Source organism: Peromyscus maniculatus, chromosome 6 (assembly GCF_049852395.1).
Source record: "Peromyscus maniculatus bairdii isolate BWxNUB_F1_BW_parent chromosome 6, HU_Pman_BW_mat_3.1, whole genome shotgun sequence".
In the NCBI taxonomy this organism is placed as follows: domain Eukaryota; kingdom Metazoa; phylum Chordata; class Mammalia; order Rodentia; family Cricetidae; genus Peromyscus; species Peromyscus maniculatus.
Window position 1 is genome coordinate 71,703,808 of NC_134857.1, and position 12,956 is coordinate 71,716,763.

General features: G+C 40.3%; 1 long non-coding RNA gene across 5 annotated transcripts in view; it reads left to right on the forward strand.

Moving 5' to 3' along the window:
• Nucleotides 1–12,956, forward strand: part of LOC107401145 (uncharacterized) — a 114,434-nt gene that overhangs the window by 81,139 nt on the left and 20,339 nt on the right. For all 5 annotated transcript variants that reach the window (XR_013052186.1, XR_006073298.2, XR_013052188.1 and 2 more), the window contains one exon: nucleotides 8,621–8,701. This is a non-coding gene — a long non-coding RNA (uncharacterized LOC107401145). The remainder of the gene's footprint in view (nucleotides 1–8,620; nucleotides 8,702–12,956) is intronic.

The window sequence follows — 12,956 nt, forward strand, 5'->3', positions numbered from 1 at the left end:
TCAGGTGATAGAAATCCAGACTTGGTTTTCTATAGGCATGAACCAAGCAATCCCACAAAGTGAACACAGCAATTCAACGAAAAACAACAGAAAGAAGATAAAGTCTGTGTCTCAGGAGCTTTAAGTCTCATTGTACTTGGCTCCTGGTCTTTGATAAATTCCTTTTATTTTCAGTAGTGAGGCTGTGGCTAAATAGAAGGAAGCAGTGGTGACTTCCTTCCTGCCTCCACCTCCGTTTCCATACACACCCTCAACAAGGACAATACTGGCATGTGGGTGTGTGAAACTCAGACAAGCAGGTATCATGTTTGCTTCCAGGTAGGGAGATCAGACATTGTGTCTGGAATTCTGAGTCATGTCAAGCTTCCGTGAGGGTGGATCTCTCTATGTCCTGTATAACATGCTCTCATTTGCACACACACACACACACACACATACACACACACACACACAGACGTGTCCCACTATTATATAAGGGGCTTCTCTGTGCAGTGTTCTTTGGTAGATACTAAATGAAAGCATACACTTAATGCAACTTAGGCATTGTTGAACACCTATCATTATCTAAGCGCAGGGTTGGGTATCACTGAAAATGGAAGCAAGGTAAAATTTCTTATTCAAGTGTTTTACTCATGGTGTCTACATGAAGAATATGAAAGCAAATAAAGAAGCTCAACATTTATGTGAATACCAAAATTTATGTGAATATCTTTTTGAAGCTTTATTTTCATTATTTAATTTATGTGTATGTGTGTGCATCTGTGTGAGTGAATGTCATGGATTTTGGAAGAGGGAGTCAGATCTGCTGCAGCAGTTACCAGTGGGTGTTAGGAGCAGAGGTCTGTTTCTTTGGAATCAGGTTCTCTGGAAGAGCAGCAGGTACTCTTAATGAGTTATTCCTCGAGCCTCTGACTCTTGCATTTCCAGTGAGAATCTGGTTATGGAGAGAGGAATACATCTGTCTGAGGGGAATAACTTAAAAGAACTACTTATGTGAAAAGAACTGTGATAAGATGGGTTAGATGTCCTGGAGTGGCCAAGAATGCACCTACAGATTATTCCACCTTCTGAAACTACCACTGCAGGCTAAGAAGCAGTGAAATTGGGGGTAGGGATGACCTAGGTCATCATGAGGTCAATAAGAAGCCTCTCCTTACAATAGAAGGCATGGGAGATGTAGTTTGACTGTAGTTCAGGTGGGAAGGAAGCAAGCTGAAAAAACTTAGATCATGGATGGGCTGTTACTGGAGTCCCTGGGGATGGAACATGGGAGAGCAGCAATGACAGAGGATAGAAGTACTCCTTTCCTAAGGAGGTCAAAGCTACCTTAGGAAATAGATTTCTGTGTTTGGAAATGAGGCTTAGGCCCATAGGAAGAGGACAGTGCTTGAATGAGGTGAGCCATCTTCATTGTATATTAGTTTCCAATATTGTGCTTCTTATAGACTAGAGAAAAAAACATACATTTAAATAGAAACTTTAAATATCAACTTCATCACAAATATTTTGTCATCTAAAAGAAATATGTCTAATGATAGACACTTTCTTCATTACCATATTCCTTCCTAGTTCTATTAGAATCCTAGAATGTTATCATTTCTTAAGGCACACATGTATAGAATTTATTATCCTAAATATTATCAATCCCTTGAGGACATAAACACAGGTGTCATTCCCAAGATAGGCAGAGAGCTGACCCCATTGAATACGATCCCAGTACTTGTTCCAAGAAATGAAGTCATGCATAATAAGGGAAAACATTATAGAAGTGTTTGCTTTGAGGAAGAGGAATAGAGTTTTAAATATCAAAGCAACCCATCAATTGTCTAGGGCTATCTACCAGTAAGCTGTGATATGGGATATAGCACAATAAATACTTGCTGAATGAATACTGTCAATAGAAGGCTGTGGGAGGCTTCCTGAGAGAGATGGTTATGGGAGCAACAGCTTATTTACTCCATTCCAAAAGACAAAAGAGGTGTGTGGTTGGACACACACACACACACACACACACACACACACACACACACACTTCTTTCATACACACTAAGAAGAGTACTTGTGTAAAGGTTTTTCTCTAGTTTGTGCATACTGGTGTCTATGTTTCTCTTTGAGTAATGTTATAAACAGAATGGTATTTTCATGACTCAGGTTTGTCTCCCTGGGCTCCTCCTTCTGTTGTATGGCACTTGATTTTGCAGCCAATGGGTCTACACTGCCTTTGACTTTAGATAACAACAACACAGTGTGGTTATCTACAAGGCATATCCACTTCAGAACCATGGGAAATGCATAGTTTGAAAGCAGACCTCACTCAGGTGTGCCCCAAAAGACATTCACTCAGTATTGAGAAAGTACCTCCTATTTCAGACATTGAATTTGGAGATAAATAAAACAGAGCTTTCCCCTTACAAGTCAGAATCTAGAACAGGTAAAAGATTAAGTGAATGCTTTTAGTGAGATAACAGTGAATTCTTTGGCAGAGAGTTATTGGGGTAGGTATGTGGGAGTAGGTATGGCCTTGGTGGAGGAAGTGTGTCATTAGGGGGTGGACTTTTGAGGTTTCAGAAGCTCAACTCAAGCCCAGTGGTACTTTCTCTTTCATCTGCTTGCCAATATGAATGTAATCTCTCAACTATCTCCCCAGTACCATGTCTGCCTGCACACCACCATGCTTCTCGCCATAATAATGGACTAAACCTCTGAACTGTAAGCTGGCCCCAATTAAATGTTTTCCTTTGTAAGAGTTGCCATGGTCATGGTGCCTCTTCACAGCAATAAAAATCCAAAGATACTAAGAGATATGAGGTAAAAATCCATTGTGGGTTTTTTAATTTTATTTATTTTTCAATTTCGGGGGTTTTCGAGATAGGGTTTCTCTGTGAATCTTGGGCTGTCCTCAACTTATTTTGTAGACAAGGTTGACCTGGAATTCAGAAATCCACCTGCCTCTGCCTCCTTAGCAGTGGGATTAAAGGCATGTGCTACAATGCCCAGATATTTATTTATTTATCTATATATTTATTTATTTAAATGGTGCTTGCTCACATTCCACAGCACAGATATGGAGATCAGATAGCAAACTGCAGGAGTCAGTTCTTTTCTTCCACTGTGTGTGTCTTGGGAATCAAACTTAAGTAGGTAGTCAGGTTTGGCAGCAAATGCCTATACCCACTGGGGAATACAGCCAGCCCTCTATTGTGGTTTTGATTTGATTTCTCTAATGATCTAATAACCTTTACATATACATGTTGGCTATTTGTATGGCTTCCTTGGAGAAATGTCTATTAATGTGCTTTGTTCATTTTTAAATTAAAAAAAAAATGTTGTTGTAGTTTGAATGTAATTGTCCCCCATAAGCTCATAGGGAATGGCATTACTGGGAGGTGTGGTTTTGTTGGAGTAGGTATGACTTTGTTGGAGAAAGTGTATCCCTGTGGAGGCAGATTTTGAGGTTTCATATATTATGTTCAAGCCACATCCAGTATTCCAGACCACTGAGTTTGAAGCCAATCTGGTCTACAAACAAAGTTGCAGGACAGCCAAGCTTAGGCAGTAAAGGAAACCAAGGAAAACAGAAAGCTCATGAAGATGTAATTGAACAAGGGGGCTGCTGCCATGGTCACGCCATAGTCAGGTTTAGGTCCTGAGATGGGGAAGGGACATTGGCGCAAAGAAAAAAATTGTCCCACCACCAGATGGTTTCACACAAGTGGCCGGCCCCAAATAGCTCGAGCCACCTTTATTTATATTTTAAAAACAAACATGTTTTACCAAGTTAAAAGGTGATAAACATAGGCACACATTCTTAACAATATCATTAGAAACTTAACAAAGAACATTTACAGATATTGGATGATTTGCCATAAACTACTTTCATCTTGTTAGCTTGAATCTTCCAATTGTTCCCTTGTTCTACAAAAGGGTCCTGAACCCCTAAGTCTCTCTATAAAGGGTGAAATTTGATAAGGCACTAATATTTTTCCCAGAATTATGAAATGTAATTAAAATACCCTGTTGTGGAATATTAATTTAAGATGTGTTACATTCGTTTGTGCTGTGGAATATTTGTTGAATGATGCAAAGATGTGTTGCATTTGTTTGATTAAATAAAATCCACCTGGGTCAAGAGGCTGAGTCAGCAACTAGCTGACAGGAAGTGGTAAGGAAGAACCATGTGCAGCTAGGGTTCTTAAGTGGGGGCTGAGCAGGAGGACATGTTATTTGGGGGGAGTCGTATGCTAGGAGAGAAGGTTAGCTGTAGCCAGAAGTTTCTCTGGTCCTGTTCAACCCTCCGGTCTGGACAAATATCTCCCACCCACATGCAGTCCCGCAGCCACTTATAAAATAATCACTCAGAGGCTTAATATTAATCATGAATTGTATGGCCTATGGCTCAATTTTTTGTTAGCTAGCTCTTATAACTTAATTCAATTAATTATTTCTATTGATCTATGTTTCGTCACATGTTCGGTGGCTTTACCTGTGTCCCATTACATGTTGCTCCTTGGACAGTGGGCTGGCACCTTCCTTGACTCCTCTCTTCTTCTCTCTGTGTCTCTGCTGGGATGTTCTGCCTGTCTCTAAGCTGCCTTGCCATAGGCCAAAGCTGCTTTATTTATTAGCCAGTGGAAGCAACTCATATACTCACAGCGTACAGAAAGACATCCTACAGCAGTTACTACTCAACCTTTAATGTTGTTTTTCATTAAATTCAGTAGCTGCCCCTTCAGCAACTGCTGTCCTAATCGGCCATTGCAACTCCGCATCTACCAGGAGCAGTTTAGCCGCACTGGCCATAGCCAGGCAGGAATTCTGTTCCCTCAGGCACTGGCTCTATCATGGCTGCTAAAGGGAACTTTATCTAGATCTCTATCCTTCTATAGAACTCAGGATTCAATGGCTGAGGTGAAATTCTGCTCGCTCAGAGAGGCTGAATAGCAAGTAGCTAACCTTCTCTCCTAGCTCATGACTCCCCCCAAATAGCATGTCCTTCTGCTCAGCCCCCACTTAAGAACCCTAGCTGCACATGGTTCTTCCTTACCACTTCCTGGCAGCTAGTTGCTGACTCAGCCTCCTGGCCCCAGGGGAATTATATTTAATCAAGCAAATGTAACACATCTTTGCATCGTCCAGCAAATATTCCACAGCACAAACGAATGTAACACATCTTAAATTAACATTCCACAACAGCCCCCTCTGTTGCTTCCTTATATGTGCCCACTAACTTGTATTGCCTCCAATCATGTCAGCACTGATTCAGAAAAGTTTCTAGGGTCTGGGGTGACAGCTAGTATTTCCAGATAAGACACCTGAGAGGCATCAGGTACCAAAGGACTTAAGGGGGAAGATATTGAGGGAATAAATGGGGTTCCCCGGAATGATCACACCTGTTCCATGCATGATTGACAAAGTAAAACTACAAACTGCCAAGAGAGTCGTCAACCTTATGAGAGAGAATAGAGAATGCGGGCTGCATGATTCCAGCAGAATTATGCACTGTCTTGAGGGGCACTGGTCTTTGCCAAGTGAGAGACGGTCTACACAGGCCTTGCCTCATTAAGACCCATTGGACAAGCGTTCATATGCTTGGACACATGGATCCCAACAGGGGGCTGTGTTCCAGCCCCAGCACATGTGCATGCCTGCACCGCATGTGTGCCTGGTGCCTGCAGAAGCCAGAAGAGGACGAAGAGGACATCTGGCCCCCTGGTACTAGAGTTACAGTTGGTTGTAAACTATCATTTCCAACCCCACCCTCTTCCCAGCTCCAATTTTAAAATAGATTATTACTGTCTTGATTGCTATTTATTTGCGGGAGTTTGTTATATTATTTTGGATATCAGCTCTTTATCACAGGTATTGTTTGTAAACATTTTTCCTACTTTGTAGTTTTTCTTTTTTCAGTCATTTCCTTTTTTGTGCAGAAATTTTTATTTCATTGAAATCCATTAAATAAGATATAAATAAACAGAAAGAAATTTATATTCATGGCCTGTAACATTCAACATTGTGTAAAATCACCACAATATCAAATGTCATCTACAGATTTACTGTGAACCCCATCAAAATCCCAATTGCATTTTTATAGGAAGATTTAAAAATACTAAAATTTATATGAAATTACAAGACATCAAATAATTAGCACAATCTTGGTGAAGAGCAAATGTGGATACATCGTACTTCCTGGTTCAAAATGTATTACGAACCAGAGCAATAAAAAATGTGGTATTGGCATAAAACAGCCATGTAGGCCATTGGAACATGTGGAATGCCTCCAAATAAACATGCACAGACACACACACACACACACACACACACACGCACACGCACGCACGCACGCACGCACGCACGCACACGCACATGTGTGCACAATCAACTGATTTTCAACAATGATTTCAAAAAGACAAAATGGAAAAAGGATGATTTTGGGAAAACTGGATATCCACATGCAAGAGAACGAAATTGGATCTTTATCTCATATTCTACACAAACATCAACTGAAAATGGATGAGAGATTAAAGTATAAGCCTGGGAGTGGAAAGCCACAGAAAGAAAATGTAGGGGGACATTTCATGACATTCAACTTGGCAACATTTTTTTTTTATATGACACCAAAACCACAAGCATCAAAAGGACAAAATAGACAAACAGAACGCCAGGACACCGACCACTTTCTAGGCACAGAGGACACAGGTAGGATCTGTAGAGCTTATGCTCAGGTATGGAGAGATAGATGGCATGCACAGATACAATTAAAAAACAAGCAAGTAGTAATTACAGGCAATTAATTTTGGCTACGGAGAAGCCACAGTGTGGCAGTGTTTAACTAGGGTAGAGGTAGGCCACTCTGAGGTATGAGAGCTGGGACTGACTGAGGGGAAGGTATCATGAATAGGTCTACGACTGAAAGGCTGGCCTGGCTGTGCTCCCTTGGCATAGTGTGATTGCAGAGTGCTTGGTGACTAGCAGGCATGATCAGAGAGCCAGGAAGAGACTAGTAAAACAGGGTGTGGGGATATGGGACATCTGAGTCATTTTTGATGGAATCTAGGCTTTGCTTGTGAAAGGTGGTTCTGATTACCTTTAGACACTGGGTAGAACAGGCAAGAGCTAGGATTCCAGTCTTCTCCTTGGATATTGATCAGGTGAATAAGGGAAAACTGTCCAAGAAAAAACAAGCAAACAACTCAATGTACAGTAATGTAGCAGTGGTTTACTTACTTCTTCTAAAAAAGTGGCTTAAATTTTCATGTTCAAATTTTTTTTTTCTGTCTGAGCACATTCAGTCTTGTCAGACTATGTACCCCAATGTGAGATACAGAGGAGGGGATTACTGTAGACAGACAAATGGCCTCCTGCTGCAGGAATCTACTCCTAATCTGCATCTCACTGAAAGATCCCCTGCCTCAGACTTGCCCCACTGAACTTCTCAACTTCTCATCTTCCCACCCCCTCAGTTCCCCTTAGAGTTCCTGTATGTTTCAGGGCTTTTTTGCTATCTTGTAAGAGTTCACTCAGGGCTGGAAGTGTCAGTCTTTCCATACTAGTAGTAAAACATACCTCTTATCTCATGATCATCTCCTCCATCACTGCAACTGAACCTTAGAGAAAAACACAGTGGCTCCATAATGACACTCAGGTCTTTTAACTCTCTCTCTGTCTCTGTCTCTCTCTCTCCCAGTTTTCCATATTTTACCTATTCCATCCATCCACAGAGTTTCTCACATCTCATTTAAGTGGTTCTCTTTAAGACCTTTCTCTGTCCACTGATTCCTATTCTTCCAAGTCTCACTTTTATGCCATCTCTCTGAAGAAGACCATTTAGAAATCCATAGACACTCTCTGTGGATCACAAAGCAGTCACTATGGTCATGGTGTCTAGACTCACACACAGCTGAGTTTAAATCACAGTGACTAACAGGGTGACTTTGAGCAATCAACTTGCCCTGTCTACACCTCAGGTGCTGTTATGTTGGGAAGATGAGATATGTGTACACATTTGACACTGACTAACCTGTGGTCAATTCTCAATAACAGCAACAATGATTGTTTGTAGACACATCTGTACATTTATCATATGTTTCTACTCACTCTGAATCCTTAAGAGACATATGTATCACTGTATATTTAGAGACTTGCCACACAAAACCTACTTACTTAAGCCTCCCCCCTTCTTTCTGGGGAAGCTTTTAAAGTAGAGCTATTCTATATCAGTCTTGCTACATCATAGCACTAGTGGGTAGGGAAAAAATACAAAGAAAACTGTGGAATATTGATTAACCATCTTGGTTGATTTTCTGTCCTTACCAGTGTGACGCTCCACTCATTGGTAGATTATTGCTTAAAATATACTTTCATTTTGATTTGCTTGTGAATTCTCCAAAGCATATAAGCCAAAAGTTGACTATTGTAGACATCTTTCCAGGCCTTTCAAAATTACAAAGTTCGCTTTGAATGATAGTAAAAAGCAGCCAAAATTTCCCACTACATAGTATATTTTGTATATCTTTTAGGATTAAATGAAATGGGCCACAGATCCACCTAAGACATAAGAAGAATATAACAATGTGGACTTTAGTCTTACTCAGTGTTTTTTTTTTTTTTTAAATCTCCATAGGCTGTTGGCACAGATATGGCAGAGTATTGTGGCATTGATGGCTACAAGTATAAAACAGGAACCTGGAGCTGGTGACACATGGTGAGTATACCCAGGACTGGCTGGAATCCCATGGTTCCTAGTCACAAGTTAGTGTTGATAAACAAGGCACCAAGTTCTCCAATGGCATCAGAGGAGAGGTTTGAAGAGACAGAGATAGAGGGTACATAGACCCCCATGTTGAAGTTGAACAAAACATCAACTGCAATTGGAGACTGCCCTGGACCTGGATTTCCATCTAGAGCTGACACTATGACAACAAAATAAAGCAGAATAGATGGCATCTAGTACTGAAGCAATCAAGTGACTCCAATCTCAAAGAACAGAGAGAGCATGCTTAGAATAAACCAAGCCAGAGTTGAAGACTGGGATAAATACTACTTCACTGCATGTCATGCAGCATGCCATCAAGGATCCAGAACCCTCAGGGAACTGTGACTTCACATAATTGTGAACATCAGTCACCAGAATGGAGCAGATGCTAACCAGTGTACACAAACTCTCTGAAAGGGGATATAAAACAACTCTTTCAAAAAAAGTTAAAAAAAAATTTAAGAGAACTGTGGAAGGTTGTTCTTGGGTTCCTCATGGCTTTACCCAGCAGGTCCACATGGAGGATGATTAAGACCACGGGCCTGAGTGCAGGTGTCTGAGATGGTCTGCACTTGGCTGTGCTGGGGGAGGAGGTCTTTTGCTCCACTCCTTGGCATCTCTATAAAAACCCTGGGGCAGAGACAGTCGGGCCGTTGGAAAAGGTTCCAGGCCCTCTTGAGGCTATCCTTTATTTTCTATCTGTTTATCTCCGCAAGATTCTCCGCAATAAATCCTTCTATCTAATATTTCCTGCTGCTTACACTCAAGAAAACTCTGGGAAGCTGTGGGGTTGGTGGGTAAACGCCCCACAGAGAACACAAAGTAACAATGGAGCAATCTTCCAGGAACTTTGCAGAGAAATGTGAAAGTTAAAGAAAAAACAAAAACTCTTAAGCTGAAAAATACAATACACAGAATGAAACATAATAACAAAAACATTAAGAGCAAAATATAGTGCACAAAAAAGTTGACTGGTGAGTTTGAAGGAAAGGTTTAGGAAATTATTTTTTATAGGAGAGGAAGGATGAGAGATTATGCAAATTTTGGAACAACACCAAAAGAGTAAATACCCTCGAAGTTCATACCCTCGAAGTTCAAGGGGAATCTGAGGAAGTCAAAGGAGTACAAATCTTACTTCAAGACAGAAGAGGAAACTCCCCCAACATAAACAGGATAGATATCCAAGTAAAAGGCGGCCTCGGTTCACAGTACTGCAGAACTTGACACAAGCTTTCCTCTATTAAAGACAAAGATTCTCGAGGCAACGGAAGAAGCAAACAACCTCACAGAGTTCCCAAACTTGCCCACCAGCAGAGAGCTCACAGGCTGAAGAGGGTGACATGACATCTGTGCAGTACTGAGGGAGGAAGATGGCTGAGGTAAACACTTCACCTAGAAATGAAGGTGAGATAAAGGCATTTCTGGGTGCACACAGGGTGAAAGAATGCACCACCAGCAAACCTGCTTTTCAAGGAATGCTAAAGGCAGTTCTTTGAATGGAAAGAGATGTTCATGAGTCAGAAGAAAACACAGGTTTGAAATCCGTTGGTAAGAATAACTACAGAAGCAGACTTGTAGTGCCTCAGCATTGTAAAACCATTCTTAGGGTTGGTATGAAAACTAAAGCAGAAAACAATTGGAGCACAGGGTAAATAAATGTGACAGCATTCAAAGACAACCCGGGCACCAGACATTGGGCACACCTGGCAAACGGAGGGCAGGGGCAGCGACTCACTGGTACATGTTCTCCCTTTCTTCACAGCTCCATCTGGTTTTTAAGTTTTATTTCTTATTGTATGTCGTTGTTCAAAATAACTTGTCATAATCAAAAGATGTCTCTGCATTCATCACATGATACATAAAGCAAAAATCTGTGATTGACAAACTGAAAATCCTAGCAAGGAATCAAAAGCAAAACACATCATGTGCCCTCCTGAGAAGATGAAAAAGAGGAACAGGAGAGAAAAGAATCACAACAAAATGGCAAAGTCAAACTGCAAAATGCGTCTAATAAGACCTTGCCTATAGATGAGCACCCTGATCACACATGCATTAAGAGTACTAATTAAAATAACAGAGTGAGTGAATTGGTAAAAACCAAAAAGACCAAATCATATGCCGCACACAAGAAACTCACCTCTCTCCAGTCACATATAGACTGACATTCAAGGGATTTGAATAACATATTTCAAGCAAATGGAACCAAAATCAAGTAGGAGTATTCATGCTTATGTCTAATTAAAAAAGACTTTAAATTAAAGCAGGGAAAAGGACAAAGTCATCATGTAAGGATAAGAGGGCCAATTCAGCAAGAGGAAACAGGAATTCCAAATGCATACCTCAGACCAAAGCATGAAACTACAAAATGTGTTAGTTCCTAGACTCAATGAAGAGAATAGCTTCAATGCAGCACTGATAAAAGACTTCAACAGTTCACTTTCACCAGTATACACATGACCCATGAAGAAAAACAGCAGTGTTCAACAGAATTCATTTACATCCTAGAGCAGTGGTTCTCCACCTTCCTAATGCTGTCACCCTTTAATACAGTTCCTCATATTGTGGTGATCCCAAAGCATAAAATTATTTTGTAGCTACTTCATAACTGTAATCTTGCTATTGTTATGATTTTTAATGTAAATATATGATATGCAGGATATCGGATATGCAATCCATGTGGGCGTTATGATCCACAGGTTGATAACTGCTGGATCAAATGGTCATAACATCTGAAAAGATGTCACTAAATGACAGCAGAACATACCTCTTCCACAACACATTGGTTGTTCTCTGTCATTGCCAGTATTTTAACTCTAGGTGGCACCCTGGCTCCAGTTCTGATACAAGTTAGTTGGCCTTATGTAAGTGTTCCAGAATTAAATAGGTACTAAAGCCCAAGATGATCACAGGTTTACAGCTAGTATGTTGTTCACCATGAACCAGGAGGTTACCTACAGAGCATTTTCTGTTCTTACCATCTTCTCTCCGAAGCCAGGGTAGATCCCCATGACTCCTCCATCAGGAACAGTGGGATTTGGTCTATCTGTGGATCAACTTGAATGAACTAGCTAGAGGCCCCTGTGTCACAACACTGCATGTGGAGTATAGGTTCCAAGCTAGGAAAGTTGCAGTCCCTCAGTGCAGGAGAAACTTTCAGATTTTAAATTATAGGTTTTGATACATTTAGAGTTGATTTTTTTGTTGTTGTTTTTTGTTTTTTTTTTTTTTGTTTTTCGAGACAGGGTTTCTCTGTGTAGCTTTGCGCCTTTCCTGGAACTCACTTGGTAGCCCAGGCTGGCCTTGAACTCACAGAGATCCACCCGGCTCTGCCTCCCGAGTGCTGGGATTAAAGGTGTGTGCCACCAGTGCCTGGCTTGAATCTCTATTTCCTACTGGACACAAAACTCAGCTCCAACAGGTGAAGGGCATAGACATAAGACCTGATACCCCGAATCTGATAGGGAAGAAAATCAGGAATATTCTTCAACTTAAGGACACGGGAAAGCACTTTGTGACTAGGACTCCGGTAGCTCAGGTAGTAAAACAACAATTGACAAATGAGACCCCAGGAAAATAAAAGGCTTATGTGCAACAAATAGGCACTGTTGTTTAAATGATGAAGCCTGAAAAATAGGAAAAAAATCTTTTACCATCTATACATCTGACACAGGTTTAATATCCAAAATATATCAAGAACTAAAACAAAAACAAAAACAACAAAGCAATTAAAACCAAAAAATCAAGAAAACAACTCGATTAAATAATGGGTCAGAGATCTGAACAGTGAATTCTCAAAAGATGAAATCTGAGTGTCTGAGAAACATTTTTGTAAATGTTCAACATTTTTATCCACTAAAGATATGTGAATTAAAACTACTTTGAGATTTCATCTTACCCAAGTCAGAATGGCCAAGATCAAAACCCAAATGACAACAGTGAGTTCATTTAGTTCTGGGCTTTTCTTTGAAGGGAGACTTTTAATTTTTACCTCAATTCATTGCTTGTTGTGGGTGTGTTTAAATTAGAAGCTTATCCATGTTTTTTTCTCATTTGGGAGATTCTAAGTTTTTAAAGTATTATCTATTTATTCTGATTTTCATTAGATTTTCTGGTAGCAACTCCCTTTTCATGTCATTTTATTAAGTTGAGTAATTTTTTTCTTTGTTAGTTTGACTACAGGTTTTGTCAATATTATTATTATTTT